The sequence below is a fragment of the Silene latifolia genome, chromosome 10, assembly GCF_048544455.1.
Source record: "Silene latifolia isolate original U9 population chromosome 10, ASM4854445v1, whole genome shotgun sequence".
NCBI classification, from domain to species: Eukaryota; Viridiplantae; Streptophyta; class Magnoliopsida; order Caryophyllales; family Caryophyllaceae; genus Silene; species Silene latifolia.
In genome coordinates this window covers 68,158,423-68,165,720 of record NC_133535.1, presented here as the reverse complement: position 1 = coordinate 68,165,720, position 7,298 = coordinate 68,158,423, and the positions used below count along the sequence as shown (strand labels likewise).

The 7,298-nt window shown below is 36.4% G+C and overlaps 1 non-coding gene across 1 annotated transcript; it reads right to left on the bottom strand.

The window, feature by feature from the left end:
* Positions 1 to 6,932: 6,932 nt before the first annotated feature.
* LOC141609616 (small nucleolar RNA R71) lies at positions 6,933 to 7,039 on the bottom strand. The gene has a single exon (XR_012527541.1). It is a non-coding gene; the product is annotated as a small nucleolar RNA R71 (small nucleolar RNA).
* Between the last annotated feature and the right edge of the window lie 259 nt (positions 7,040 to 7,298).

Below are 7,298 nucleotides of genomic sequence, written 5' to 3'. Positions count from 1 at the left end.
TATGCAATGGAATGACTAGCTTGTCTACGCTGCCTAAACGCATAGACTTCATCGTTCCCTGTCAAACAAATAATGGTATTGTGCCCATCAGCACCACATCTCTCACAGTAAACCACCTGTTGCGCCATAGGATGGAACATAGGTGGAAGATCAATGGTACTCAAGCCTTCCCTTTGATGATCAAAAGAGAAGATGCTCTCTTTGGCACTACCTTGTCCGGCCACTTCCTCCTCTTTTATGAGAATTGTTCTCATTTTTTACACTACTCATTCATTCATTCATACTACATGAAAAATACATATTTCTCTCTACCTCTCTCTAAAAACAAGTTTTTAGAAAACAAGAAATTGTTCATAAATTCTAATAACAATATTAGATTACTAGTGTAGTAATAATGATAATATTAGAATTAATTTTAAGGGTACTGCTATATTAATCTAGTTAATTAATATACTAGTTTAAGGGATTAGTCTTGCGTGCAATCATAGGAGGATCTCTACATTGGGATTTTTGGAGGATCATCCATCATATTAAGCTCAAGAACAAATAAGGAAGGTGACCTTATTTCGAGCAACTCAACAATGTAAGGGACATTGTTTTTCTTTATTAATCTCTTATTTTGTTATGCATTCACTAGATCTAAAAAACAAACATTAATAAGTTAATTAGTTCATTATTAGAAGAGTCTAATAAGAGGTATATGAACCTAACAATTGGTATCAGAGCATAGGATGTTGCATGCATAATCGGTTATTGTTTTTCCGAGTTAAAATGTTAACATATAAAACTAAAAATTTGTGATTTATAAGAGTAAATCACGAAATCATGATGCATGTTATATATTCTAGTACTAAAATATTTTTAGGTCATTTTTATGATTTATGGTATTTTATTACTCATTTTAATGATTTTTAGTGAAATAATTATATTTTTATATGCAAAATAAACTTTTATTCACTAAAATAAGTTACCCTTCACTACTGGCCGTGATTTTTTAGTATGACCTCACATGAATATTTTATGTATTGTATGTAAAATTTCATATTAATGTGATTAATATTTCATGATTTATGATTTTTATGTGATAAAAATGGCATAAATGGAGGTTAAATGACTAAAATTGGTTAAACTTAGTTTATGACCTTAAAGGTTTTATATAAACTCACATGCATATTTTACAAATTGTGAGTAAAATCTCGTGTTAATTTGATTAATATTGCATGATTTATGATTTTTATGAGATAAAAATGGATTAAAAGAGGTACAATGGTTAAATATAGTTAAACTTCGAAACAGGCCATGAGATTTTAATATGTTGTCACATGCATGATTTACACATTGTATGTAAATTTTGAAATGAAATGATTTTATTTAGCATGATTTATGAATTTGTAATGTAATAATGGCATAAATAGTGACTATTTTAGCATAAATAGCTAAAACGCATTATATGGCATGAGAAAATTATTTTAGGTTGCATTAATATCCCACTTATCAGATATAAAGTTGTAAAATTGATTGGATTAATTTTTGTATACTTTAGATGTTTTATGAGATAAAACCGATAAATTGCAACTATATTTTCTCGAAATTAATTCGAAAATTTAAACCATGATTTTTGACATTATGAGTGTCATGGAATTATTCCAGAATGTTCAAAAAATTTAAAATTCAAATTTTGAAATTGTTGTAATTTAATTTGGATTTATTTCATAAATGTTATGATTTTAAGGTCAAAAATGAGCATAAAATTATATCAAATTGAATTATCGTAAAAAATTGAGTGATGACTCATTTTGAGTCCTAAGAGTGTTAGGATAATTAACTTGAGCTTAAATGTGATTTAAGTATTGATTTGTGATTTTAAGAAGTTATTATCATGCTTTTCCTTAAAACCGGGTTATATAATCGATATAAGTTAAATAGGGCGATTTGGCACATAATTTGGCATGATAGATACATATTATAATGCTGCATATTTCAATTGTTGAATGTCTTTTTATTTATATAATTTTGAATTATGTAATTTTATCTTAGTATGGCCTTAGTTTTAATCGATATTACCCGTAATGAAAGGGAATATTGATTCAGTTGTAATTTAGTGTGATCTCGTATCACTTTTATTTTACTAGTTTTTCCATTTTACAAATGTATAATAAGAATAGCTTTGTATTTTTTTTAGTGAAAATTACAACTTACCACCCTCTATTTAACGTATTTTACAACTTACCACCTTGTATTTCGTTTATTACAACTTACCACCTCCATTTTACCCTATATTGCCCAACTCCCACCGTATTTCCATCCCGATGTTCATTTAACTTAATTCTCGACTCCTTTAAGTGAATTAACTAACAAATGACTAAACTATCCCTAATATATTCCCTCAACCTCTCCTCCACTTTAATCCACAAAATTACAATCATTCCTTCACCAACTCTCCACTAATAATCAGCCATCACCCTCAATCCCTTCGGCCTTCGACCACCATAGCCAGCCCTTCGACCACCATAACACTGCGGACCACCCGAGACACCACACTCTTAACTTAAACACATCTTGCCAATACACCTCATTCTCATCCCACCAACAAATCCACAATATATTCCCACCGCCAAACCCTTCCGCTTCGGAGATCCACTTACACTCAAAACCACCTCCGGCTCACCCAAAACCAGTCTTCTACATACGAACAAAAACCCTTCCCACATCCATAACCCACCTCCACCACGCTTTCTTGTTGAAAACGTGGCGAAATCGAAGTGTAAAATTGAGAGTAAAGATGGATAAAAAGAAGAAATATTACTTAGTTTATAACTTTGGAACATGTAAGTTAGAAGCTTCTTTCTCATAACTGTAAATTTGGAGGGTATCTTCAAATTTTTCACAAATTTTGCTTCCTTCTCCGCCGTCCTTCGACATCTTTAGACACCCCAGCTACTTCATCCTCATCAAAGGCCTTTGGCAATAGTGTATTTACCCCTCTCTATCCCTTGAAAATTCTAGATCTGGCCTTTCCATGGGTAGGGGGAGTGGTTTTTTCGATTGGGGGTGGTGGTGGCGAGTGGTGACATATGCATGGAAGTTCGATTAGCAATATTGAGGAAATTGTGGCAGACAAGGTAAGGTGTTGGTTGGGTTGTGATGGAAGGTGGTGGAGCCGGTGGGGTTGGTGGTAATACTTTTGCAGTGGTCAATAGAGGTGTTGGTGTGGTGAGGTTAGACAGTGAGGAGGTAGGAGGTGAATTAATGAAAATATGGGATTGTGTGTAAGGGTAGTTGGGTTATTTTATTGTTTATTAAATTAAAGAATCCGAGAATTAAGTTAAATGAACATCGGGATGGAAATACGGTGGGAGTCGGGAAATTTAGGGTAAAATGTTGGTGGTAAGTTGTAATAAACGAAATATAAGGTGGTAAGTTGTAAAATGCGTTAAATAGAAGGTGGTAAGTTGTAATTTTCACTTTTTATTATTATTTGTAATCATGGATGTTTTTCAAGACGATGCCATTCGGAAAGGTGTTCCGACGAAGACGGTGTTCTTGGGAGGCGTGACGCTTGAAGATTCAAGGGACCAAAGGAATTGGTTTCCGAATATGTAATAGATTATTTGATTTTTTATTTTAGGAAGACCATACTAGGAATTTATTTTTATTGCTTTGCATTTTTTTTAATAAGTTGCATGCATTGCCAAATCGCCATAACAACACATGCATATCATATCGAGTCATCGACCCTGTCAATTATAATTATCATAGTTCACCGCTTTAGTTCACTTAAAACGTGATAGATAATAAATTGACACGACCTCTCACTAATTAATAATTGAGAATTAGCCTTACCAAATGTAGAAACCATGAGTCCTAATTTTATGAGGAAGTAGGCTCGGCTCACCGGGGTACTAAACTTGTTACATTGGGTAAGTGGGTAATAAAATGTTATTACATCGAAATTTGGATTGAGCTCAACGGAAGTATTCGTGACCGTAGTCGCCTGTGTTCCGGGCTAAAGATAAATATTAAAGTAATTTTTATCGACCGAGAGTTCTAGAAGTAGAATCGATTAAGAGTTAATCCACCGAGTTATATTGATAAGGGATGAATCGGCTCACCGTGCCCGAATTGATATGAATTTGGATCTCGGGATTATTTATAATAGTTGGGTAGAGGTCACTATATAAATGCTTAAAACTTGTTTAAAATGTTTACAAGTATTGTTAAAACGATAGGTGTTTATTAATTCCTTCACCTCCTATTTTGTAGTCGAAATTGTTTTATCAATTGCAATGGCAACTCCAATCACATCCGCAACCACTAGCTCCAACACTCTCACTAATGTTTCATGGCTCCGATCCTTCATCGATCGTTGTAAGTTAGAAAAGAATGGGTCCAATTTCGCCGATTGGGACGCTCAACTTCGCTTGGCCGCGGAGGGTGACGACAAGTTTCGTTACCTTTCCTAGGCCTCTCCCGCCACGCCTAATGCTAGGTCTACCCCCGCTACTAGGGAAGCCTATGAGGTTTACCAAAAGGAGTCGGCCGCGATAAAAAATGTGTTGATCTTTGCAATGGAGGCCGAACTACAAAGAGGTGTTATAAAGATTAGCACCGCTCATGAGATCTATACAAAACTTGTGACCATGTTTTCACGAGCTCCAAGGATCATTCAATATGAAGTGGCATCCGCATTCTTTGATCTCAACTGATGCGTGTCTTTTATATGATGTTTTACATCCTGTTTTACACGCATTTCAGAGCTCATTTTAGTAGTTTATGCTACTATTCTCCCTATTTCCGTCTACTTTCATGTTTTTGCACATTATTGCAGAAATGTGAAGAATCCAGCGGAAATCGAGCTAAATCCGTCCCCGAGTATCCTGCATTGCATTTGACGTGAAGTACTTGCTCAAGGAACGAGCTTGGTGCGCATTCCAAGGCCCAAAAGACAAATCTACGAGAAGTTAAAAGCGGATTACCAGCTAAAGCAGTCGATCGACTGGCCCCCTTTGTTGATCGACTAACCTACAACTACAGAAGCTACTGTACACTGAAGAGCAGTCGATCGACCAGTTGCCTCAGTCGATCGACCAAGCCGCTACTCAGACGTGAAGATATAGAACGAGTTTTCCAAAGCCCAAAGCGATATTAGGTTTAGGAATTATGTTACGTATACTTTCTATATAACGAAACCTAGTTTACAGATACAATCATATAGCTTTTATCAAGTTTTACATTCAGTTTTAGTTTATCAAATAATTAGGGTTCGGGATATTATTTCGCATTGGATTTTCGTTCGTGCTTTCAATCATTCCGTTACAATTCTTCTGCGATTTTGGTATTCTTCTTACTCCAGTTTATTACTTTATTTGTATTCATAGAAATAGAATTGTTAGTTAGTTTCCCGAAACCATAATTATCGTTTTATGCTAGCCTTTTGTTCCGTTATTTTAATCATGAATTCAGTAGTTAATATCGTTAATTTCATTGTTGTTATCATCTCTAGTATGAGTAGCTAATTTAATCGTGCTCGGATGTAGGGGAACTATAGATTAGGCGGCGTAGAATTAATTTGGCCTGAATCGCGTGTTAGTCGATCGACTGCCATACCTGGTCGATCGACTGACCACGTGAGGTTTTACCTTCATTTTAATTGTTTTAATTCTTTATTCGACGAATCGAGTGCACACGAATAGTTGAATGTTTAGGATATGACTGACCCATTAGATCGAGAGATAGGGACAGTTGATTGACCACCAATTAAAATGACTAAACTATGCTGAGATCGAAAGATAGGTAAAGTTTAGATTATTAGTCACTTTTCAGGATGAGAGTCGGTATTAGTAATATTAGGGACTTATAGCGAGATCAAAAGATGCTATCTGTTGAGAGTGGACCGAGAGGACCTCTTGTTTTCCCGCCTCATGTATTAGATTTAGACCGACTTAGCTTGCTGCCGCCGAAACTATAGTGAACCGACCATCCTAGTACCCTTCTCTATATTTGATTTAATATATTCTTTTAGTTTATTGTCTTTTATTGCCTTTAGCTTTAGACCAAATCAAATCAACCCTCACACTTGTTACCTTAGACTAAATTAGACAATTATTAATTACATTCGCCTCCTTGTGGTTCGACCCTGTTACCACTAGCTTGTGTTAGTTTTAATAGGTTTTATAAATCTTATTTTTGGTACTCACAACGACGGGTATCAAATTTTGGCGCCGTTGCCGGGGAGGCAATTGTTCTAATTTTTAGTTGCTTTTATTTAGTCTTTCTTAGTTTAAGGGACATACGTTCCTTAAACTTTTCTTATATTCTTTTTGTAGTTTCTTCTTATGCGCAGGTCACAGGGTGGTGAATTAGTACCTTTCAATCCCGAGATTGAGAAGACCTTGTGCGAGTTGAGACGATCATCTAGAGTATTGCCGACAGAGGAAGAGCTGAGTACTCTGTCTAGTTACTACGAGAACGAACTGTTCGAAGAAGACCCACCTACATCTCCTGCTTCTACTTCTTCAGCTGAGACAGTCACATCTCCGGAAATTCCAGTCATGGCTGTAGAAGCAACTATAGCAAGTCATTATGAGCCGATAGCTGAAAATCTTTACAAGGGGTTCGAATTACCTGGAGCTGATAGGAAATTCGAACCGAAGCCTTCCTATATCAACCTAGTTGAGAGGAACCAGTTCGGGGGTGCTGCAAATGAAGATGCAGCCAAGCATATGGAGATATTTATCGATTATTACTGCTCTATACCCCCACCGACCGGTGTGACCCAGGACCAGATAAAGGAGACCATGTTTATATTCTCACTCCGTGATGCTGCATCAGAGTGGTACAGAGATCTGGATCGAGCTGCTCATGGGATCACCGACTGGAATTCTTTGGCCTTGGCATTCTACAAGAAATACTTCTCTGCCTCGAAGACGAATGCCATTAGAGCTCAGATCACGAGCTTTAAACAGGAACATGATGAGAACTTTCATGAAGCATGGGTCCGTTTTAAGAAGCTGGTGCGAACTATTCCGCACCATGGGTTCGAAAAATGGAGTCTTTGCAATCAGTTCTATAACGGGCTGTATGACAATTAGAGGGCTATTTTGGAAGCTGCAGCCAATGGCCGATTTGCTGAGAATATGGGAGAGACTAAGGGGTGGAAGATCATTGATGACTTAGCCACCCATAAAGCTGAATATGGGAATTCGAGAGGTAATCAGAGGAGGAGTGCTGAATCCCCTTCTGTAGCTGCATTAGAGGCTCTCACGGCGAGGTTTGACAAATACGAGTTGGGAGGAGCA